General features: G+C 31.8%; 1 protein-coding gene across 1 annotated transcript in view; it reads left to right on the top strand.

Annotated features, from left to right (window-relative positions):
- The window catches only part of Cortactin (cortactin), a 444,169-nt gene extending 422,303 nt beyond the window's left edge, over nt 1-21,866 (top strand). Inside the window, exon 13 of the transcript XR_016457914.1 lies at nt 21,729-21,866. The gene's annotated coding sequence lies outside the window, so the exon portion shown is untranslated. The remainder of the gene's footprint in view (nt 1-21,728) is intronic.
- Nucleotides 21,867-26,245: the final 4,379 nt, after the last annotated feature.

Raw genomic sequence — 26,245 nt, 5'->3', positions numbered from 1 at the left:
TTTCCGGAAATTTCCACGCATTTTCCAGATATTTTCCAGACTGTTCCGAGCATTTCCCATGCATTTTCCGGTTCTTTTCCGGGAATTTCCCAGGCATTGTCCGGGGATTTTCCGAGCATTTCCCGGGGATTTTCCGGATGTTTTCCGGACATTTCCCTGGCATTTTTCGGGGATTTTCCAGGCATTTTCCACGCTCCTCCCGGACATTTTTGGCATTTTCACACTCCACACAATCAACAAATTATTTCCAAGCCCTTAAAGAGAAAAAAAATGGTTTATGCCGAGCACACGTGTCAGAAGTGAAACTTCTTTGGCAAGATTCAAAGATACCAAAATCATCGGCTTACTCAGTGACGGTATTGCCATGACACGACTTTGAAATTTTACTCACAAAGAAGTTTGACTGCAAAAAAATCTTCATATCTCCAAAGAGAAGTATAAGAAGTATAGGAAGTTTAAACGCTTCATAGCCAATAAAAATCAGTGCAATAAACGAGCGAAGCCGCGGTCGCAGCCAGTGCCATATTGTTATGATTTACAAGCCACCCCCAAAACATCGTTGACGTAAATCAAGCCGAAATTACCCCCGCGCACGCATTAACAATCTACTTTTGATAGGAGCTGGTGCAAGGTATGGGAAATCTATTTCATTAGAACCTAGTTTAGATTTTTTAATGATATAATTCATTTGCTTTATTTTTATGGCTTCGCCCGCGTGGTGTTTTGATAAAAGGTAGCCTATGTTCTTTCTCAGGGTCTAAAAAATGTCTGTGCCAAATTTCATAAAAATCGGTTGAGAGGTTTAAGCGGAAAAGCGTAACAGACAGACAGACAGAGTTACTTTCGCATTTATAATATTAGTAGGGATTAATTCTCAATAAACTATGTAGGTACCATATGCTTCACTTCCCAGTTTCCATCAGGTGTCTAGTTGGCCTTAATAAAAATAATAAAATAAAAACTCCTTGCAGGCATCATACATCGGGCCATTAAAATATGTTCTTAATAAGTAATGACCATAACAAAGTAAATAAAACACTCAAAAACCCTCACATTATCAACGGGCTTCATTAAAACCGACTTCCTTGCTTTATATCCATATTTTATCTTGAAAATATAAATATTTATGGGAAATTTCCACAAAAACGCGCATAATTTGGTAACTCGACTCGTTTTGTGTGTCAAAAATGCAACCGTAAATGTCTTGTTAGTGTCATATGAAATGACACTTGTAATTTTTAATTTTTTACGCGACATAATTTTTTAGATGTTGAGTAAAGAAATTAATAGTCAACATTGTAATGTATGAATTGTAAATATGATTCGAATTTAAATGTTAGAGGTGAGAAGAAAAAGTTTAACTTCATGATTGTTTGTAGGATGTCGAATGTTTTTATAGGAGGTTAGTAATAACAATAATATTTACAGATGTCGTTGAACTCGAAATGTAAGACTTTTAAGGTGTTATTTTAGAAAATTAAGTAATTAGATTTGAAATTAAGTTATGATGCTATTAATATGTACCCAATCATAGCGTCCAAAATTATTGAATATTGTACTTTTTGTGATAAGTCGATATAATCGAAGATTAAAAATTAAAAATACATCAGATGTCGCGATGCTGTCCTGAACCGGTTGATGTAAAAAATTGGTAAAATTTATTTAGGTATGTGCATTGTGCACTGCATTTGTAAGTAATAAAGATATTAATTACTTTATCAGTAGAACTTTTTGCCAATTATTCGAATAATAGTTTGACAATTCAATTAGGTATAATGTTTTTGTCTGGCAGGACACAGAAGGCTGATCACCTACTTGTTCCTAACGAAAATCGATGAGTGAAACAGATGTATATTATTTTAAAGTAAATTAGAGATTAAAAATAGTTAAATAAGATAAAAAAGAACTAATTAACAATACTCTTATAACTTGCACTCAACAAAGTAGTAAAAATTCGGAGGACAAGTGTCTATAAAAGCGGCATTATTTTCATTTTATTGTTTGAACGTCTCATAAACATTATTTGTAGTTAGAATATGAAATCATATTTATTTAAAATAATATACCGCGTAATTACGTAGAATTAATTAATTTAGGATGGTGTTTTTTAGTTTATTACTATTTTATAATGTAGGTCGAGGTTATTGTAACTTGTTGTATAATGTAACTTAATAATTTTATTATTTCTACTAGCTGTTGCCCGCGACTTCGTCCGCGATTCGGTCGTTTTTCGTCATTCGTCATTTAAAAAAAATACGTGACACTTTATTTTTGAATGTTCTTAATTGTCTCTTATAAAATTTAACTACATTAAAATTGAATACTCTGATAAGAAAATCTTAAAATCATCGAAAATCATAGACATCGAATATCTGAGGAAAACATGAATGAATGTGATTTAAATTCTACATTTCTTAGTAATTAAAATAATAATCTAAATTAAATGTAGATTAACAGTTTGAGCGCACCATTATAGAATATGTACCTAAGTAATAAATTACGTTAGTTTACATAGTAACTTTACTAAAAACACGATGACTTTCTTTCGCGCTCGGTACCACAAACTAAACATGTTTGTGGTACGTGGCCCGCGTCACTTTACCCCCCACGAGTTCCCCTCCGTTGCTATGCGAAAATACATTCGTCGCCCTACTGTAGGAAAAATTGTAATACTGCGGCCTGGGCGTTATAACACGCTCAGGGAATTCCTGAGTGCTGACAGACTTCCGTCTATCGGCATTTATACCAATTTTATATTAATATCACCATCTTGAGGAAAAGCTTCTAATGTCGATTTAAAACGCATATATACGGATTAACCTGATGAATTAACATGTTCTAAAATTGTGAAATGAGTTCAGTTTTAAATTCGAGAAATATTGATTTCTTGTATTCGATTATTCGTCGTAGTCGAATACAAAATATATTTAAAGAAACTTAGGTTGGCCTTCAGGCAAAAGGGATCCTATCAAATGATAAACTTGACCTTGTATCTTAAAAGTAAGAATGAAAGGAGCATCTGATAATTGTTGAGCACCAAAGGATCATTTAAAACGCAATACTATAAGAGCTAATATTGTCTAAGAACTGTTTAGATTGCACATGTTCCTCTAAAACTTAAAAGTAGTGATTTCAAAGGTTCCGGCGTATCTTCAAACGAAAGCCGACTCCTTACTCCACTTTAAAGCATTACAAAAAGAACATACTACGTTAATATCGCCTATACCTACAGAAGATGATCTGTAATCAATTGTGAGGTTATAAGCAAACCCACTTTTATATTATTTTGTCGGACCACACCACCGAATTTGTAGATTGATCTTCTATGTTTACCTCTAAGTCATTCAGACTATGTCGAAATCTGTCTGCAATAAGACGGGCCTCTCGCTATTCGTCCGTTTAAAGAGACCAATAGTTTCAATTCTTAATCTTTCATTAAACAAACTTATTAATCGTTCTTGTCTCAAATAATGGTAATATTCGCGTCCCTACTCTAGTCATTGCTTATGCTCATGTTCATCTTCGAGAGATCGAATAATATTATGGTGCACCCTATTATTTGTCAAACGGTCTTCATATTGAGTAAAAGTTTCAGAATTCTCGAGATAAAATATGACGATCGTGATCAGCTGTGAGACGTAATTCCCTCTCAGTGAGGGTTTCGGTCTCACGGGATAGTACAATATGCCATTTGCGATCAGCTGTGAGACGTTATATATACCCTCAGTGAAGGTTTCGGTCTCACAGGATAGTACATGCCGTTCGCGGTCAGCTGTGAGCCGCAATTCTCGTTGTGAAGCGGTTTCAGGTTCGGCATAACACATGTTGTTTTCGGTCAATAGTAAGCCTCTTATCTCTAACGATCCTTGAGAACTCTTATTTCTCATTTTCTTAACTTTGCTCGAATTTCGATATATAAAGATTTTTTAGGTGGCACTGATGCGGGTGAATAAAAATTAAAACGGACTAAGAGTGTTATAATCTCAATCATCATCATCAATACATATAATAAAATTGTGGAAAAGTGATGTCTGTACAATTAAAATATGTAGAAAAAAATTAGCAGGTGTTATTATTATCGAGAAATCGAGAGAAACCATTTATTTCTCTTAAAAGCTCCCCCCCTCCCACTTCCCGAACTCCGATTGACCGTAATTTATTTTTCCTTACATTTTTATCATATCCTTTTCTAATGGGTTTCATCCTACTGCGATTTTTTTTTGTTTCAAAAATTATCTACCCTGGTGTATAGGTAAATTTTCCACATAAAATGTCCTTTAAATTATGTCGTATTATATTTTTAACCCCCGACGCAAAAAGACTGGTGTTATGTGTTTGACCGCTATGTATTTCTGTGTGTGTGTGTGTGTCTGTCTATGGCACCGTAGCTGGCTAACAGGTAAACCGAATTAGATGCGGTTTTTTTTGTTAGGCAGAATATTTTCCGACGCTGGTTCTTAGATAAAGTGTATCAAAATTGGTTCATCCACTTATTATACCTACATAGGGGTAAAAGTGGGAATGAAAAAAATGAAAGTTATAATTTATTTTTAAAGATCGTCGGGAAGTTTATGAAATTATTTATTCCTTTTTCTATACACTTTTCTTCGTCTAAACGGTTTAGTTACGTGCTCTCTCTCTCTTCAGCCTTTAGTTACGTGCGTGAGACAGGAAAGATCTAATTTGGATTTGTTTCTGGATTTGATAAAAACTGAGTATCGATTAAGCTGATCAGTGGCTACTGGCTACACCATAGATTATTAAAAACATCCGTTTAAGAAAGGAAGGAAATAGAATTTGCTCCTCTCCCCCCCCCCTGGTACCTAAAAAATAATATGACTTAATTTAAAAGAAATTTTACGTAGAATTAGTTAGGCATTTCTTTTTTGATTTTCGATATTATATACTAATCATAATTTTTAATTACAATATGTAGTAACTATTTGGTATAGGTTAGGCATTTCATTTCTTGATTTTCTTTAATAATTTGGTACGTAAGTTTTTTAGCTCAGTTTAGTAAGAAATTTTAATAACAATTCTTTTAATTATTTATGGTAGTACAACAGTACAGTATGGTTGTACGTATTTACTCAATAATTGTATGTTAAGTAGTAATTCAGCATGGGCGTAGCCACGGTGGGGCTGGGTGGGGCGCTTACCCTGGCTTTGATCTGGTAGGTACTAATTGTGAAGGGGAGTGGGCGTGGGCGTGGGATTGGGACTGAACGTGGCATATGGCGTGGGAGTGCGAGTGGGCGCGGGAGTGGGAGCATGAAAATAAAAATGATTTTTTATTGTTGCCCCACCCTGAGCCCATGGTCATAGGTCCCATAGTCACTATTCCACGCGAACGAAGTCGCGGGGACAGCTAGTAGACAAATATAATCAGAAAGCTTTGAACTCCTAAGCTCAACCATAAAAGATAGACATTTATGATGTCGGGAGATATTTTTTATATAATATGGAGAACATTTCTTTCATACTTGATTTCTGTGTAGCTTTAACCATTAAGATACACGCATTAAGAACGCACACGCGACGAAAGCTTAAAAATGGAGTTGCTGCTCTGCTCACGAATATGAAAAATAATTGTACCAAGTTTCGTTTAAATCCGTCGAGTAGTTTTTGTTTCTATAACGGTTATACAGACAGACAGACGGACAAACATTTTTGACGTCGATGTCGATCTCTAATCACCTCGTGATAGTTATTTAGGAAATATATTTCATGTGCAGAATTGACCTCTACAGATTTAATATAAGTAGGTATACATATATTTAGATTCCAATTTCCATGTAACGTTAAATTCGACTATATAATAACTAACAGACAACGCAGGTTACTCTCGTTTCCGTAAGTTGAGGCGGCTACATATTCGGTCCTAATAACATGACTTTTTGTGAACGAAACGACAGCGCGGTTTAATTCGATGGCAACACCATCAGAAAAAAGGAAATATTTTTAACTTTGAAAAAATATTATGATTTACACTATTAATACTATTTTAACATTAACACAAAATATAAGACTGTGAGTGTGTAAAAATAAATCCAGCTAGTTTCACATCACACTTATGTTTATAATTAGGTATACGACATGAAAATATATTAATTACCAAGCAATAATCATACAGATAAATACTGAACAAAAGTATTAACAGTCAAAGTATATTTTTACTAACAACATGTAAATGATGAAGGAATAATAATTATCAACGAACTAACCTTTTTGTATTAGAGTCCCGCCTCGTGATCGAATTATTAAAACACGAAGATTTTTAAAAATGTAACCAATGAACACAATCAATATTAGATTAACTGTAATGGTGTCTAGTTTGACTTAAAATAATATACATCTACCCTCACTTTTAAAAATGTAGTATATTCACACGAATTATATAAGCGCACCTTATAGGGAAGGGAAGATATGGGTTAAAGAGTTAAATAAATAAATAACATAATTATATTTAAATTATTAATTTTTAACATTGTGTTCAGTAGTGAACATGTAAATTGATTTGATTTTTACGAAATCTCATAGATGGCGCTGAATCAAATTTGTCTTTATAGTACTAAGATTCATTAAACAGTTTCTCTGCCCAAATTACGTAAATGACGTAGTTTTTATAGTGTAAAGCTAGATAATAGCATGGCTTACTCAAAAACAACATTTAAACATGAGTCTTTAGATTGTACGCTGTCGTAGTACACGGAATACGTAAGAAAAGTAAAGGTTCACAGCTCCTCCCCCGGAGGTGATAGCATGATAATATGTTTAAAAAAACCTCACACGACCTGTTAGTAATATTCATGCAAAATTTGAAGTCAATCTATGCAGTACTTTTCGAGATTAGCTCGGACAAACATACAGACAAACAGACAAACAGACAAACAGACAAACAGACAAAAATTCTAAAAACTATATTTTTGGCTTCTATATCGATTATAGATCATGGATTATGTATTCTTTTAAAAAAATATTCAATGTACAGTTTTGACTTTCCTACGATTTTATTATATGTATAGATTAGTATACTAGCTTCCGCCCGCGGCTTCGCCGGCATGGTGTTTTGATAAAAGGTAGCCTATGTTCTTTCTCAGGGTCTAAAGATTGTCTGTGCCAAATTTCATCAAAATCGATAGAGATAACAGACCGAGAGACAGACAGAGTTACTTTCGCATTTATAATAGATATTAGTAGGGATTGTATACTGTATAGGGCGACCAATAGGTGTTATTAAGTTTTTATAATAATATTTTTTTTTTCATTATTCAATGTTAATTAGACAGATAATAATTATGCTTACCTACCTAGTTTTTGTCTTCAAATTATTTCCAAGAATTTTTTTTCAGCTTTCATAAGTCTTCTTCAAGTCTTTGCTGTTCCCTGGAAAGGATTGGAGAAGGGATAAGAATTGAAAAATTGTAAATTTAATATGCACATAATATACATAATTATAATTTATTAAATAATAAATAGGTACCTACAAAATGAATAAAGACGTATTGAACCATTTATATTCGTTCATATTATATTCGTTCACAAAATACTTTTGACATAGTATTTAAATATTGAAAGCATTATTTATATACCTAACAAATTAAATTTTCCTGTGGGAATCGAACCCACTGCAAACTCAGTTTTTCAATATGAATACGGAATAAATTGTAAAAAGGTTCCCTTACCGCCATCTATTAGTTCCCGCTCGAACTGCGTAGTTTTGTTAAGTTCTGTGAACTTTGATAAGCTTGCGTACTTCGTAGAGATTCTTAGCGCTAGCTTCTATAATAATTTTCAGGTTAAAATTAATATAAACTTTGCTTAAATACATACAAACATATAAAACTACACTCACACTACACCAAAAATAAAATCATACATGCGAACTAAGGTATGTTAAATGTTTAAATAAACAATTTCAAAATTTGAATCATTCATTAAAATAAGGCGGCAATATTCACAAAACAAAAACGAAATTAAAAAGCAGAACTAATTTAAATTTGAAATTCGAACATATGCCACGAAAATTTCACCGATAATAATCATTGGCCAATTCGATTCGATTTTTAAATCGGGTGCTTTTTTTTTTAAACGGCGCCGGCAATGGTCTGAACAGAACTGTCAATCAAAATGCTGCATATTATTATTAGGGTATTGTAATCACGTTAAATTTCGACATTGTATTTAGGGTTCCGTGGAAAAATATTATCTACTATACTTAATTATAATGATATGGTTACTTAATTCATCTAAATACCAATTTGTTACAAAATATTAAAAGAGATGATTTTAATAAGCAGAAATCTTCGAAATATTTTATTTTTAGTTATTGAAATAAATAAGTAACTGATTAAATGATGTAAGTATGTAGGATAAATTTATTATAGGTTTTTGTAAGTGTAGGTAATCAATCGTGTAAATAATTATAATTTACTGCAGAATAGACACAATATTTTAATACATACATTGTAATTACAAGAAACTTTCGATCACAGTTCAATTTAGAAAATACAAAATGTCATAACTACTCAATAAATCTTTTATAAATAGAATGAAATGCTTCACGATAACCGGCACACGCTTGGCACTTTCAATCTAATTGTATTATGTCTTGCGGCGGTAATTGTGTCCAAAGCTAGCTCGAAAAAAAGTGGCTTATTACGATTCTCAGGTTTTTTTTGTCCAAAACTTACCTTATCCCTAATCTTCTATTGACACCGTAATGAGACTAAAATGTTGTACCGAAATTCTGAATGAATGGAGTCGTGTAATAATAATATTAAATTGATGGCTCAAATATTATTAACCTTTTGAAGTGCATTGGAGTTGTATTGTACATATTTTATTTAAATAAAATTTAAACATGAGTTTGAAAGATTTAATTTAATTCTTTGAATGTATGTATTTCAATTGACATAGTTTTGAATATTATTGCTTAGGTTATCGTATTAGTAATAGTGCCTTCTCTAAATTATAAACACAGGGTGGTCAATGGATTTATTTATTTATTCTTTATTGCTCCAAGAAAGTTACAAAAAAACTTAACCTAAGAATACATTTAAACAATTGGCGGTCTTATCGCTATGCAGCGATTTCTTCCAGACAACCAGACGTACCTACTGACGTAGGTATACGGAGAGAAATAAAATTAAAGGATGTGTGATAAATAAACCCTATGCATGCTATTTTAATTGCAATTATATTAATTATATTATATTCTTTTTATTTTAAGTTTTATAATTAATAATTATATTATGATTTACGCAGTTACATTGATACAAATTAAAGCCAGAGTGGCTTTACTTTTTTGTTTGTAAGTATAAGACAATTTCGTAGTTTAGGTACTTAAATATTGTGAACAAAGCTTATTCTTACAACAACATTACAAAAAAATATAGCACCAACATCGTCTCCACAGTTTCCCCCGGAGTATCCGAGCCACCGGGCGGATTTGGTTCCTTGAAACTAATCAGTCTAAATAAGTAAATTGTTTGCTCGCACGCAACCGTCTTCGACAGCAAGGGTCTGATCTTAAAACAATTATATGACTCTATCATAACGTATCTTTGAGTTCTCTAGATCTGAATTACCAGAAGGAATGAGTTGGGATTACCTACGGCTACATGGCCTACATGACTATACCTACTTGAAAGAAAGAAAATAAATACATTGCCAAAACATTATATACAAAATTTATTATAAACTAGCGGTCCGCCCCGGCTTCACCCGTGGTACATATTTACGTTTTCTCTACATTAGAACCATCCTCGACGTAGGTACTTCAAGGAATATAATAAAAAAAGAATTATCGAAATCGGTTCAGCCGTTCACATGTGATGCCGTGACAACGCGAAACGGGTTTCATTATGAGACAAATATACACAGTCTCAGCAAAATGCTGCACAAAAACAGCGCTGATTATTTAGAAATACTTCTTTTAGAGTTTCCATTCATAAGAGTTATTTATGTTTAGAAGAATTGTTGCTTTTCCGTTTGACAATTGTGGATTGGAAATCTCGATTTTCTCTTATTTATGTACCTACACTACAATAATTCGAAGTATTATGTATTCTGCTTTGTAGTTTACATAAAGACAACGAATAGAAAGTCTGCAGACACAGAATATCGAAATAATAACATTTTTATCAAACATATAGAATATCGCATAAAATACATTTTTACCTAGTTACGTATTCGTAGTTTGGAAACTCAGGGTTAGGTATACCTAGAGTTAAATTAAAATAATGTATAGAATTCTTTTATTTTCACAGACAAAATCGTGGGCAAGTAAATGTAATTAAGTATTAACATTAGTAAAATACGAAATAGCACTGAAACTTTTTAAATCTTTAAAAAGTTACTTAAACAATCATTACTTACTCCTACACTCAAAGTATAGTCAATCATTACAATAATTGAATGGAACCCAAGACATTTTCCGCGATGTCATTAAAGTGAAATGTTGTCTAATGATCAGAATTCCTGGATAAATATCGATAAAAACAATAATGATGTACGACTAAGTAATGTGCACTAATGCGTTTAATTACAACCTCTGCGATTGCTTTCAAGAAATTATACGTTACGGCTATTTTATTGTTCTTCTGTTTGTGTTTTTATTTTTATTTTACGTCGAATTTGCGTCTTAAATTGATAAAATTAGGTTTTATCAGAATATGGTGTAAAAAGTTACGAGGACCAGTCTAAAAATAGCTTTCAAGGATGTTTTAAGGTTTTAATTTATAAACGAAAAAAATAATTAATCACAAAAAATATATTATTAGCGCGGAAAATCGATGGAGCTTCTCAGTTCGTAGCGTTTTGTTTTATATTTTGGACACGCATAGCTCCGTTGTTTTACAACCGCTGGATAAGATTTTTTTATTTTAATATCCGTTAGATCTAGGAGTTCTAGGACCTAGGTACATATTTTAGACTATTTATTAAATAAACCTTCTAGATTAACTGTGAACTTAACGGTGACGGATGCAATTCACGAAAAGCTGAGGGACTTCTTTCAGCAGCAGGGGACTGATACTACTATTAAACATTACGAACATTGCGCTTATAGGAAAATAAAGTTTGTAAACAGTCTAATTGTATAGTAATAAATAAATATTTGCCCAGACTACAACCAAAGAAAATGAGGGCAAGTTTTTAACCAGGCTACCTGCTTGCTCCGACCCCACCCGAGTACCTAAGTAACTTTAATTGAGTTTTTTTTTTCAATTTTTAAATGTTAATCAATTACAGTACAGGATATCGGTCAGACTTTGCCTTGATACGAAAAAAGAGGTGGGTTCAAATTCCGGCCTATCATATTAATTTTAATACTCGTCAAAATTTACAAATAACACAACTTAATGTAAATAAAATTAAAAACAAAGAATCAGGCACATCAAAATAAGTCGAAATCAATATACAACAGTAACGTGTAATTAATTTGATATTTGCTGATGGTACGACACTTAACATGAACTGTTCTTGATTTACGACCAACGAGCATTCCTGTGAGTTACAATGTACAAACTCACATTATTATTTGTTGTTATATTTATGTTCAAGTGTGTGAAAGTTGGATTTAAAGTAAAAATAAATAGTTTTTGGGCATTTAAAAAACCTATAATCGATATTTTGTACTTCAGCTGCGAAAAATTAAAGTAGGTACAACTCGAAACAAAATTGTTGAATTGAAAATTTGGTAAAGGGTAATTAAATCCATACTAATATTATAAATGCGAAAGTAACTCTGTCTGTCTGTCTGTTACTCAATCACGCCTAAACTACTGAACCAATTTTCATGAAATTTGGTATGGAGATATTTTGATAATCGAGAAAGGCTACTTTTTATCCCGGGAAAATGACGCAATCCCGGAAATCCCACGGGAACGGGAACTATGTGGGTTTTTCTTTGACTGCGCGGGCGAAGCCGCGGGCGGAAACCTAGTGTACCTATATTTTACTAACTGTATATTCCGGCTTCGCTTGTGGGCTGTGGCACACTGTCGAAGATGACTTTCAAAAACATATTCCCATACAATATACATACAGATAATTATTAATTTTCTTATAAGAGGTTTATCAAAGATTGCTTGTGAATTAAACACACACATAATTATCAACATCATACAATCAGCAAAATACTATTATAATATTAAATCATTCAAGTAGTTCAACCAAACACCGGTAGCCACCTGCATCTATCACTCTCGTTAAATCGAATGTGAAACGGAACAGCCCTTTCGTAGTATACACCGCCATAAACACAACATTATATGAGACCATAAAGTTTGACCTATCGAATAATTAATTAAACTTTGTAAATATTTTCAATAATTGATAATAAATAGTGTAACACGGACGTAAAATAACCTCACACCTGCTCGGTAAATAAATTATATTATGTTTCCTTTGTTAAATGGAGTGAAAACATAGAACATTTTATATAAATACTTGGCACCTTCATTGTTATAAGTTTTGATCTTGTCAACGTAGGTAGTTTATGTATATTATAGGGTGTGTGTAATGAATGGATAACATCATGACTGAAAATGATGGTCTACAATGATCACTAGATTCACTAGTAGTGGTTCAGCCGTACGGAAGCTGCTCGAAATATTACTTAAATGATACCTACAAACAGATTAAATCAAGCAGCTTAAAGTAGAGAAAAGTATATATATTACAGCGTTATAGTGTAGAGTATGTATTCGAGCTGATGGTGGCCTGACTTTTACATTCATTTTTCTGAACCGCCACACCGTCCTCAATTTCTAGCTACCAAGTTTCATGACTCCACACCCTGTATATACTGTTCCATTGGATAGTTTCGTATTTGAATAGTTTCCTATTTAATTTCACTTTACACTAAGCAATTAAAGTAACAACGAAATAAAGTATTATATTATAGAAAAAGGGTACTTAAACGTACATTATACTCCTACGGAATTATTCCTACGGAAAAGCATTTGCATTTCTTTTATCGATCCTGCCATTTGATAACTTTCATTGTACTTAGGTTATTAAATACAATTTATACGGCACTACATGGACAGAATATGCTTAATTGGTAAATTTGACACATTTTCGAGGCTTAGAAATTATTCATATGAAAAAATTATAAGCAATGATGAGTGTAAGATAAGGTGTAAACAATCAGATTCCTTCTCATATTAAATGAATCTCTAAGGGCCGATTTTTCAATGCTTGGATAAAACTTATTTGTCGAATAATGTATAAACTACCATTTTAAAAACGTATTCTAATTGCCCGTATTTGACAGTTTACGTGACATTTTAATAACATCGTGTAATACTTTATTGGACGGATAAGTTTTATCCAAGCATTGAAAAATCGGCCCTAAATGAATTAATTTTATTTAGAAATTAGATACTTTACTTTTACTACCTTTACCTACCTTTTCTTGCTCTGGAGCAATACCGCTGGTCGTCGTAAATTTTAATTCCCTGAAAGTTTTTTAATAAACCTTGCCTTAAGCCTTTTATAACTTTAAATTAGCAATAAATATTTACAAAAGAGTGTGCTCATCACACATTGCACAATATACACTAGTAAAGTTTTTATTAATTTATTTTTCTAGCGGATTAGTAACATGTGAACGAACCACAGTGAATTCATTCGAGAACATTAAGCTCTCGCACAATTACCATAAAAACAGATAACCATTACGTGAATTATAACAGCAATACTCTTCAGTCCAGTTTTTAGTTACAATTCATTAAATGAAGAATATCATTTAAAATGTAACAACCATTGAGACGTAATAAAAACTACAAAAACAGGGTATTCACATAAAGCTGTCGAACTATGATAGGGTGGTTGCACCTGTGTTTGTTCGTGTAATCTTCTGTTCGTTGGCTTGGTTGTGTGAGGATTAGCTGTGAAAGAAATGCTATAATAGACTGTTACTAATGTAAGGAATATACATTAAGTATACATATTTCATTTTTTAAGACTTAGCGCCGATTTTTCAATCCTTGGTTAAAATTTATCCGTCCAATAAAGTATTACACGAACATTTTAAAATGTCACCTGTAAACTGTCAAATACGGACAATTAGAATATATTTTTGAAATGGTAGTTTAATACGTTATTCGATGAATAAGTCTTAACCGAGGATTGAAAAATCAGCCCTTAGTCGATACATATTAAAAAGTAAGATATTTAAAAGGTAGGTAATAATACACAGAAACTAAAGGGTATTACAAAGAAAGAGACTGCTCTGAAAAACTTGATCTACTTATAGACGATTAAATTTTTACGAATTGATTCGCATAGAGCAAGATTATTTCTTACGAACTTTGACTATTGTTTTTTTAATTCATTTCCCAACTGGAAACGGAAAATTACCGTACCTAACAATCATTCAATTCGTTAAAAAGATTAATGCAATCAGGCTTAAGATGTTTCATTTTTCATACCTACTAATTTGGCACATCTCAATATATATACTCAATAAAAACAAATCAACAGACTAATACAAACACCATCAATCCAGGTGTAGACACACCATCCTTCATCTTCAATATTGTCTCAAGTTACGAATGATAAATGGCGTCTAATTTTTATTACACTGCAAGTAAAACATCAAGTTTTCATGCTGTTTGTCCATTACTACACACCTGCTCCATTATACGCAATCAATATCTTAATTATGGTCATTTTATCACATGAAAGTATTGGCTTTCGTTTGAGATATCTGCCTTTCTTGGGTATGTATTGAAATACTAATTGAGACGTCTTTGTTTGGTACATTGTTGTAAGTAGTATGATAAACAGTTCATGTTCATAATAAACGTCCTTCTTACAATGTAATTAAGGTCTATTTTTTAAATATAGGTTAATGTTTCAAACATATTCACTTACCTTCATAAAAATAATATAGCGGTATTAGCTTTTCATAAACGGCTTTAATTAATTTTCTTTTTAGACTATGTGAGCATAAAACAAACTGAAATTTGAGTATTTATCTATTCCACAAGACCTTCTGTAGAGGCTCTTTTGAATATTTTTATTAGATCGGTTTAGAAAAGCAGCCTTTTACAAATTTAAAGAGCTGGAAAGAAAAAACATTCAGTAGTCATGAAAACTTTATTATCATCACATTATTTTATTTTATTGATTTTTGTACGGCGTTGCGGAATAATTGATTAAAAGTAGTATAGAACTATTTCTATACTACTTTTAATCAAGTCAAGTACAAAATCAAATGACCAAATTTACCCCGGCAACTGTCGAAAAATAAAAATAAATTCCGACTTTGTGGACCACCGTTTTTGTACGGCATCTGTGGCATACTATTTCTATACTGCTTTTAAGCCATTATTCCGCAACGCCGTACAAAAATCATGGAGACAAGGGGAGAAAATCTCTACCTGAACTTTCGAATTCTCATCTGCACTCAGGTGGACAGCTTACGAGTGACGTCATAGTGCTGAATCTTATTATTTTATGCTCTTATATCATTCTAGATAGGTCAGGTGGTGGGTCAAATGACCCATAATTTTTTCAACATGGGCTTGTAGTCTATAATACATTATTAATATAATTATAATTATCTTGAATCGAAAAAATTAATGGCATTAATAAAAGAGAAATACATCCACCATACTTATGACGTTTATGTAATAATCGACAAACCGATATGAAATTAATGACGATAATTACGGCATATTAATTCTGCCCACCATACACTAAAGTGCAGTAACAGCAAAATCACGATTTCGAGTAAAACGCATTTAAAGTTAAGAATTGATTTTAAAAAATCAACAGAATGATAAGCAAAAAAATTTGAATGCAGAAAGGTTGTAAAGGCATAGGTTCACACGTTAAAGCAATAAAAAAAAATATATCTTAATAACTGAATTTATTATGGCCATTTATTCTTTTTGGTGCCTATTACTGCATAGCCTTTTTTGTAAAAAATACCATTTTAAACTTAGTAAAATGCAGCAAAAAGCCCTATTACTGCGTTTGGATCAGTTATTTTGTCAAGAAACCCAACTAACATGCAGTAAGGTCAAAAAAATACTGCATTTTAGTTAGTTTTTTAAGAAAAAAGTGTTCAATTTACTAGTGCAGTAAGAAAAATAGCTAGTTCACAGTTGCAGTATTTAAAACATTAACTGCACTTTAGCTAGGAATAATCATATCTGTGTCATTATGCTATCCAAACTAATCTGCAGTAATGCTGTATTTTCCTGCGTGTTAGTCAGTTTATAATGATAAAAGAATGTTAAGTATTCACAACTAAAATGCGACAAGCTTTGATTTTACTGCATTTTAGTTGGGAGTTCGTGACAATAAATTGTATTTTCTTAATTTGCAGTAAAAATAGCTTGTATGGCGGTAAATTTTACTGCGTATTAATTTTTTTTTTAATTTTTTTCCAGAAATATAAAACTATCTAAAGAACTGTAAAATTATATTGCTTACTGCATTTTAGTTATGAAACCTTAAAATTTAATCTGCAGTATAATTTATACTGTATTTTAGTTGGGAAATCACGCCAAATTGTTAATTTTTTTCGTTTGCAGTAAGTGAAAACTGTTAAATAAAAACCATTCTTATAGTCTTAGAAATAAGTAAGTTAATTCAATAGAAAGCTTAAGAAACCCGCTTTCAGAATCACTAATAAAACGAAAAATCACAAAAGGGCTGTTACTGCTCTTTAGTCTCTGGTGGGCAGAATTATAATATGCTTACCCTTCTTTTTGCTTATTGCAAGGAAAAACTTCTTCAATATATATATTTTTTTTTCTTTATAATTAACTAAGAATAAATAAACTTGACCGCAATCAATAATTGCTACACGTTATTGACATAACAAAATGTCGATTGTATCTCTTAAATATGTTTTTAATCGAATATGTTAAATGTATAACGGATAAGATAGTCGATATAAAAATGGCGGCATTAAACATACTTTTATAATTATACCATTCGAGAGTATTGATTGAGCTAACAAATAATAGAATTGTTTGCAATGATAATACAGAAAGGGTAAATGTTTGAAATGATAGCGAATTGAAATTTAAATATTTTATGCAAATATAATAAAATTATGTCATCAAATAAAAGAAGCGAATCTGCAATGGATTTTAGACATAATTTATTTACATTGGTTTATTAAAAAAATGTATTTACCTCTTTGAGTGATTTCTATCAAAATGAGCAAAGTTGTTTGAAAGTTTTTTATTGACATATAAACGAAAACATATAAGTATAAATATATTTAAAAGCTAGCAAAATTTTCTACAAATGTGTCCGAGTTAATCCATTAATTAATTGACTGAAATAAATATCATTCTATTCATCATATGAAAGAGCTTATCATATAAATGAAAACGACGAAATAAATAATTACGTATATTTATTTGAAAGAACGTTAGCGTATTAATTAGTACGTATTTAATACGTATGTTATTAATAGTTTGAACTTTGAATTAGGTATACCATAGTTTCTTTGATCTGTGAGGTATACCGTCGCCGCCCATTTTCGATTGAGTAGTGAACTGCACAAGAGAGGATTATTGGTACGAATAATATAATGCTAAAGAACTTGTTTGTTCTATGGAACTACTGAACAAATTACTTCACTATTGATATGTGACTTCTGAGTGTTGTACCTATAGGCCTCCTATCCTACTAATATTATAAATGCGAAAGTTTGTGAGGATGTGTATGTGTGTGTTTGTTAATCTTTCACGCAAATACTACTGAACCCATTACAATGAAATTTAGCACACATATAGAGGGTAACTTGGATTAACACATAGGATAGGGTTTATCCCGTAAATCCCACGGGAACGGGAAATATGCGGGTTTTTCTTTGAAAACGCAGACGAAGCCGCGGGCGGAAAGCTAGTTATAATATACATAGTAGGTACCACGGCAAAATTGGATAGATCATAGAAGCCTGGGCGGACTGCCATTATCACGGGCCATTATAATATAGAGCGGGAGTATACTCGAGAGTTCTGCTCCGGTTTTTTACTAAAAATAAAACTATTGTACATAAACAAACAATTACTACTGAATATGATAATTAATCGAAAAAGTAATACATTTGTGAATAATTATACATCTTATCTTTTAATAGAGATTTTCCCGTAACTCGCCTGTTGATAGATACTTGCTTTTAATAAAAGGTTATCTTTAACTCTTACTCTTTGCATCGTCGTAAAATATTTTAGAGCAGTGGTGGCTCAGTGGTGAGACCTCGGACTTCGAATCGATTAGTCCGGGGCTGGAGACCAGGCGAGCGCGCAGGAAATAAATTGATTTTTCAATTTATCTGCGCATGTTGTAACATCACCACTGCTCGAACGGTGAAGGAAAACATCGTGAGGAAACCGACATGTCGAAGAATCAAAAGTTCGACGACATGTGTCATCCGCCAACCCGCACTTGGCCAGCGTGGTGGATTATGGCCTGTACCCTCATAGGAGGCCCGTGTCCCAGCAGTGGGAACGTATATGGGCTGATGATGAAAATATTTTTACCATTTACCACCGATTCGGAACGCTACGGAGAAGAACCGGCAAGAAACTCCATAGTCGTAACTCGAATTCAATAGAAGCTAATCCGCGAGCACTAATAATACTTACATAACAGTAACGAATGTAAATGTAATTAAGAATATTAAATAAGAATTTTTAACGTAATCGGGTCGGAGGAATCATAAACATTCCGAGTTGGAAATTTTTAAGTGCGCTTACTGACTGTGCTAATCTTTTAAACGGTGATATATTTTGCTTGCAATTTCATTGGAAAGGTTGATTTTTGATCAGGTTGTAAGGTATACTTTCGTGTACAGGTAAATGTAACTATTAAATGGGCTTTGTCCTAAAATTCATAATGATCTGTAAAAGCATCTAAGTGATAGAGAAAGGACTTATATAATTGTCACCAATATGTTTTTTTTATTACTATTTTATGTATTCTTAAGCATAATTAAATAAATTATTTTATTTTTTCTTTCTTAACGTAAAAAAATCAACGACAAACTGCGATTGTAATACTGTTACAGCAATAAAATAAGAAATAATATCAATGAACTACTTACCTACTAACCTGATGTACCTAATAGGAATTCATGCTCCTGTTCGCTTGTAAAAGAATACTAACCAAAGCGATATCACAACACAGTGTGTAAGCCAGCCTTGAGTGAAAAACTCTCAGAATAATAAAATTACAAACACGCGATCAAATACATTCTACTCCAACTCATAACTTTGTTAGCCGTAATTATTGAAAATTGTAATCATTTTATCGCTATTTTGATACTGTAATGTACCGTAATGATATCGTAAGTTGTATTTTATATTTTATTGTATTCTATGCGATTACATACTGTAAATTTTCTGCAAAATAATCCGAGATTTTTTATAATATTATGCACGTTTTCACAAGCAACGATTTAGATTAAGGAATGTATAGGTAAGTGTAAAAAAATTAATTTCCGAGAATTTTATACATTAGAACTTTAAAGCATACTTATAGATAGGTATAGATTTTAAGAAGTGAAATGAGCGTGACCCTCTTATTTGACCTAGTATTTGTATTTAATTTTCAGTTTTCTAAGGATTGATGTTAAGTATATAAGTAGTTAATTATCAGGATAACTCTATGTCAAATAATGTCGCTACCTTTAAAAAATAAAGGTTCATCAAAGCTGGTTCATCCTTTGTTATAACGAAAAATAGAGCCGAATTGAAAACATCTCAACCTATTTAAAACTGTAAACAGCTTATCGTTACAATAATAATTTGTTAAGTACACCTTCATTTAATGTAAAACACGTATAAGTATCATTTTTATTAACAACGCATTTCATTGCACTTACAACATTAAAAGGTTACTTAAGGTCAAAGATTATTTTGCCATAGATAAGTAATTTCAATGCACTATTTATGCCTTTGAATGGTTGTAAATTTTTTGTTCTATGTTTTTAGAACAAGGAAGCTTTAAATCGCTTTATGATAAACTACTTTTTGTACTTTCTTTGCTTGCATTCGATACGATTAAAAAGGTTGTGGAATCCGGTCGTTTGTTAGGATAGGAATAGCTTATTGATTCATTTATTATTTATGGATGTTAGGTTTATGAATGACAAAAAAATATTTCATTCGGATGAGTATAAAATTTGTCTGAAAGATTATTATTGTAGGTACGTATTTTTCATACCTTCGTCTGTTAAACTAAATAAAAGCAAAACGTTTTTTTTTATTATTAGACAAATAATAGAGATTAGAGAAATTAATGTAGAGCCAATTTAGACATTATTTTAGTACAAAATTTAGATAAGTTGTCAGAAAAAATAAATATGTATCTAGGTGCATAAATATCTAGTGCAGTGCGTATGCAAATGCTTAAGAGCTTTAAATTTTTTCATTACAAGCAGACATTTAAATTTTATTTATAAGTAGGTAGGTAAAACACAAATAAGTTTGTTTCATTCTATTCCATGGACAATATTTTAAAAATTATCTCACAAAAAGTTTAAGTATTTATCCTTTTAATTTTTGTCCTTATTTACAATTATCATGAGACTATGGTGTTGTAGGTATTTATAGAATGCAATTAGTTATACGCTGACGAGTCGGTTTAAACTGCATCGTTATGGTCAAGCAATGTTGGATAATGAATAAATTAATTAAATTTGCTTTCATTATACTTACGTGTCGTAACTTAGAAACTATGTTAATACTTTTATTGAAGAAAAAACGTTTAAAAATTTCAATCTTTTAACTGTCAATTACTTAATAATTATGGATTAGCTGTTTAGAATAACATGCCTAGATACTGATTCAATTTAAATTTTTATCTAATCAACTGTTTTACAAGATTGAGAGAACATTCAGACATTCAATGATTGTTAACTAGTAACTACCAATTAACTACATTTAGATAAAGTTTCATTTTCTGTTCAATCGGGAAGGCCATTATAAACAGAAAATAGAAGAAGTAGGTTAGTGTTTATTACCTACTAGCGGTCCGCCCCGGCTTCGCCCGTGGTACATATTTCGCAATAAAAGGTAGCGGCCTATGTTCTTTCGCAGGGTCTAAAGATTATCTGTGCCAAATTTCTTTAAAATCGGTCCAGTAGTTCATGCGTGAAAACCATGCATACATACATACATACAAACCTTTCCTCTTTATAATATTAGTATAGATAGGTATTATGCAAAAAATGCATCAGGTAACTTTTATACATTGAGATATGCATATATGGAGACGACACCGCCTACATCACTTATGTTCCGCTCAACATACGCCACATGACGTATGTTGAGCGGTTTTTTTTAATGGTTTTAAAGTGAAACGCATCAAATATGCCTTCGTGTGTGTTACGATATTGCACAAATAATACAAATAATACGGAAATGTGCAAAGGAATAACTTTCATCGATAAGAACCTAACTAGATAATAATTTTTAAAACTTAGTTAGAGCAAAAAAATGGCGCACAGATTTTGTTCGTGGTGTCTCCTCCATACGTATAGTAATATTATCTCAATGCTTTTATATTGAATTTTTTGCTTTCAAAATGTACGGAACATTATAGAAGTATTATTCAATATCTTAGAAACCTTGTTTTATATCCATTTTTACCTAATTGAAAATTGTTACAATTTTAAGCAATAACAGACTTGCTTCAAAATATACCAACTAAGTAGGTACTTAGTTGGTATATTTAGTATTTAGGTATAGTAGAGCCATTTTAATAGGCAACATTTGACAGTTAAACAAAATTCAACAACGTAACCTAGTAAGGACGACATAGAATAACATGATATTTCGTTTTATTAGAACTGCTCATTTGCTTAACTTTTTTCAATTACGATTACATATTTATAATAATAATGACCGATACAAGTAATTTTAAGATTTCATTTTACTGATAAACCATACTAAACATAATAAACAATTTCTGAACTGAAGAACTGACGTCGCTGCAATTTTGTGTCAATAAACCTTTTTTCTTTTTAAATACCAGAGACGTTACTCTAAAAATCGAAATCTGACATCTAGAATCGAATGCATTGATTACTTGTGAATAAAAATCATCATAAATTAATAAATTCGATTGACAAATGTTTCAAATCCGTATCGATTAATTCACTTTAATCGATGTTTTTAAGCAGGTTACCTCTTTTCGAAGATAAAATTGATAGACGTCAAATGTTGCCTATTAAATTGGCTCGGCTATAACAATAATTATTCAATAACATGTCAATTCAACATCATCAAAGCCAGCTGAATGAATTTAAAAAATGGCGGACGCGCGCGGAATTTTCCCGCGCATTCTTATTGAAGTGTCAATTTGACATTCCAAAGCAGATGCACGCGCTCCAAGACGCGTATAGAATTTAAAACTACAATATACATATTTTATATTATACTACCTATCTAGGTACAATTTTCATAACTCAAAAAACATGATACCAGAGACAATTATTATAGTTTTAATAAAAATAACCGAATATTTATGATCAATGATTACACACCAGATAAGTGTGAATATTTTATTTAACATCGATTTAATTGAACGCATAAAACAGTGTTTTAATTTCTTAATTCTCAAAAAGACAAAGGTCTTTATTATGGTCAATAAATTGACATCCAGTCTAACGATAGTTGATTATTTTGTTTATAAGTAAGTACTTAAGTAGGTACCTAATAGGTATGAATTATGATGAAAAATAGACATTGCTAAAAAAGTTATATAAATCCTATTTTTTAACGTTTATAAATTAATAATCCATACTAATATTATAAATGCGAAAGTAACTCTGTCTGTCTGTCTGTTACCCTAAACTACTGAACCAATTTTCATGAAATTTGGTATGGAGATATTTTGATACCCGAGAAAGGACATAGGCTACTTTTTATCCCGGGAATCCCACGGGAACGGGAACTATGCGGGTTTTTCTTTGACTGCGCGGGCGAAGCCGCGGGCGGAAACCTAGTATGAAATTAATAATAATAAGCAACCTTTATTTACCTAACCAATCTATAGGTATTTTGACATATTAATAATAAATGGGTTTTCATTTATTAATATTCTTAAAATATTACCTATTAAATTTAATTTTATTTATGTGCAACATATGAAGACAATTTCTTAGATACTATTATCACAGATAATATAAAACTATACAGTAGATATAGATAGTAGTAGAAAAATGTGACTTAACACACTATTATTGTTTTTTTTTTAATTATTAGGTATCTACATTGTAAAACCTCCTCAAAGTTCATTAGCACAATCTCATTACCGTCTTCATTATAAAACATTTTAAGAAAATAATTTATTTCACCGCGTTGTTACATGGTTATCTTGTCGCATGTTCCACACGATATAAACCGAGCCAGGTGAATGAGGAAATATTTTTAGTATTAAATTATTCTTTATCGTCTGCCGAACGAACTGAATTAGCGCTCAAAACATTCGCGAAATGATACACGGTAAGAAGTACGGTTAGCAGAAAAAATATATTTGAATAAAAAAAAATACAATAACAATTACATAACTGAATTTAAGATTATGACACAGATAATATCGTAGCTTATAAAATGTATGTATGTTTCTAAGCGTTGAAATAGATATAAAAATAATTATATTTTTAGTCTTTAATTTAATTAAATTTTTTATCTTTTGGACCCGTATACTAAAAGAAAATTACCATGGGATTTCAGCGCGGTAAAAAGTCTAGAAATACATCTTAGGTTTGTTGTTGGCTTGTATACCTCCAGAATCCAGATACTTAATTCATATCGTAAATTTGCTCCGTTGCGACATCAAAGAAAGACAAAAAGCAAACAAACGAACTTTCGCATTGTAAATATTAATAAGTATTAACACGCATGATTTTGCTGACTGTACTTAATTCATCGAAATCGCAAAACAACGGCTAATTTTCTGTCCCTACCGACAGAATGTAAGTATTTCCAACTGTAACTTTTACAATTATACCGATACAATTAATTCTATCACATTAGAATATCAACGGACAGTTTGCAAAAATTAAATAGAACCGAAAATTAACAACAAAAAGTGGACTGTGGTATTTTGTATTTTCAATTTTGAAAACATTTTTTAAAATAGAACTTTTGACTTCTTATGTAAATGGATTTTTTTTTTGTCTGGTGTCTCTCAATGTTAGCCAGAAGGGCTTCTACATTTTAACGCGGACGCGGGGGTGAACTGAAGATTCACCCTGGTAGCGACATGCACATGGGCGTCCCCCCTTGACAGGGATCTCGAACCTCGGCTTGGGCTGTCGCTTGAGTGGAGGAGGCCAGAAGGGCCCTAATCGGACGGGATGTAAATGGAATTTTCTATACATTTTATGTGAGAAAAGGTAGTAGACATTTCATTTAAAGTAAACCAATATTTAGCAAGACATTAAAAATACTATTGACATCGGAAGTTTTCCGTTAAATTCCTTTGCGAATGTTGACAAATTGTTTAAAATAATTGCAATAGTTTCAAATTCAAACCATTATATTAAAAACAGCAGGACACTATAAATAGGAAAAGTATAAAATTGATTTTATAATGGTTCAACCCTCGTATGGTCTCACTTATATTTTATTAATTTCTCAATTGAAGATATATTACTGTTTGTTCAGACTCAGAACTGAAATAATTGTATTGAAGTGTCAAATTGTCATTTAGCAATGAAATAGTACACGATTCTTTGGATTGATAAATAACTTGACAAATTATTGCATTGAAATTGTATGAGATAATGGTACAAAGGTTTTATTTCTATACAAGTAACTGTTAGCATAATACGGTCTATTAAAAAAAACATAGGTATTATGGTTTTTAACGGTCACGATATCAGCTCTTGAAGATATTTTTATTGTTAAAACTAGCTATCCGCCCGTGGCTTCGCGCTTCTTCGTCGCTTTATCTTAAATTTAATAAATTATATGCTTAAAGTCTAAAACCTTCCTCGAGAATCGCTCTATCTATTTAAAAAGCCGCATCAAAATCCGTTGCGTAGTTTTAAAGATAGAATAGGTACCTACCTACATAGGGACATACGGGCAGAGAACGCGACTTTGTTTTATAACGTAGTGATACGAACGATCTTATAATATTTAATATTAATTATGTAAGTAGTTACAAGTAAAATTAAATGAGATTTTTTTCACTAAATCTTAATATACTATTATAAAGGCGAAAGTTTGTAAGGATGGATGTATGGATGTATGGATGTATGGATGTTTGTTACTCTTTCACGTAAAAACTACTGAACCGATTACAATGAAATTTAGCACACATATAGAGGGTAACTTGGATTAACACAAAGGATAGGTTTTATCCCGGAAATCCCACGGGAACGGGAACTATGCGGGTTTTCCTTTGAAAACGCGGGCGAAGCCGCGGGCGGAAATCTAGTTATAATTTAAATTAAAGATTTACTTCCTTCCAAAGCTAACAATTTCCATCACAAATCGTTGAAATTAAATAAATAATACCGTATTAACATCTTAATAACGGTCGATGATACAATCAAGAGGTTAACACGCGAATCAGTAACACGTATAACTTTTAATTAACAACAAGATTGCCTTTTTGTGCAAAACGATACGTTCGAAACGGTTCTTTTGAGCTTCTTGAAATTTAAACATTTAAAAGCAAGATTAAATGCAGGTACATATGTAATATGAAATGATGTATAATATTAGGTTCATGATAAACTAGAAGTCCGCCCCGGCTTCGCCCGTGGTACATATTTCGCAATAAAAGGTAGCCTATGTCCTTTTTCGGGTATCAAAATATCTCCATACCAAATTTCATGCAAATTGGTTCAGTAGTTTAGGCGTGATTGAGTAACAGACAGACAGACAGAGTTACTTTCGCATTTATAATATTAGTATGGATTTCTAAACTTTAAAAAGTAATCTGGCTTTAGACAAAACTTCATTTGGATCTAAGCTTATATCCTTCTTACAAAAAATGTAGACCATTACGATAAAACATATGCCTACATTATTTAAAAGCGCTGTTTTCTACCTACACAGAATAATATAATTTAAACTAGCGGCCCGCCCCGGCTTCGCCCGTGGTACATATGAAAAATAGATGTTGGCCGATTCTCAGACTTACCCGATATGCACAGAAAATTTCATGAGAATCGGTCCACCCGTATGCAGACTAACATTGTGACACGAGAATTTTATATACCTATAAGATAAATAAAATG

This window comes from Colias eurytheme, chromosome 20, assembly GCF_061535395.1.
Source record: "Colias eurytheme isolate Ceu_HAF_F1 chromosome 20, ilColEury1 Martin Lab GWU primary, whole genome shotgun sequence".
In the NCBI taxonomy this organism is placed as follows: domain Eukaryota; kingdom Metazoa; phylum Arthropoda; class Insecta; order Lepidoptera; family Pieridae; genus Colias; species Colias eurytheme.
Note: the sequence above shows the minus strand (reverse complement) of the source record. Positions and strands in the feature narration are given on the sequence as shown.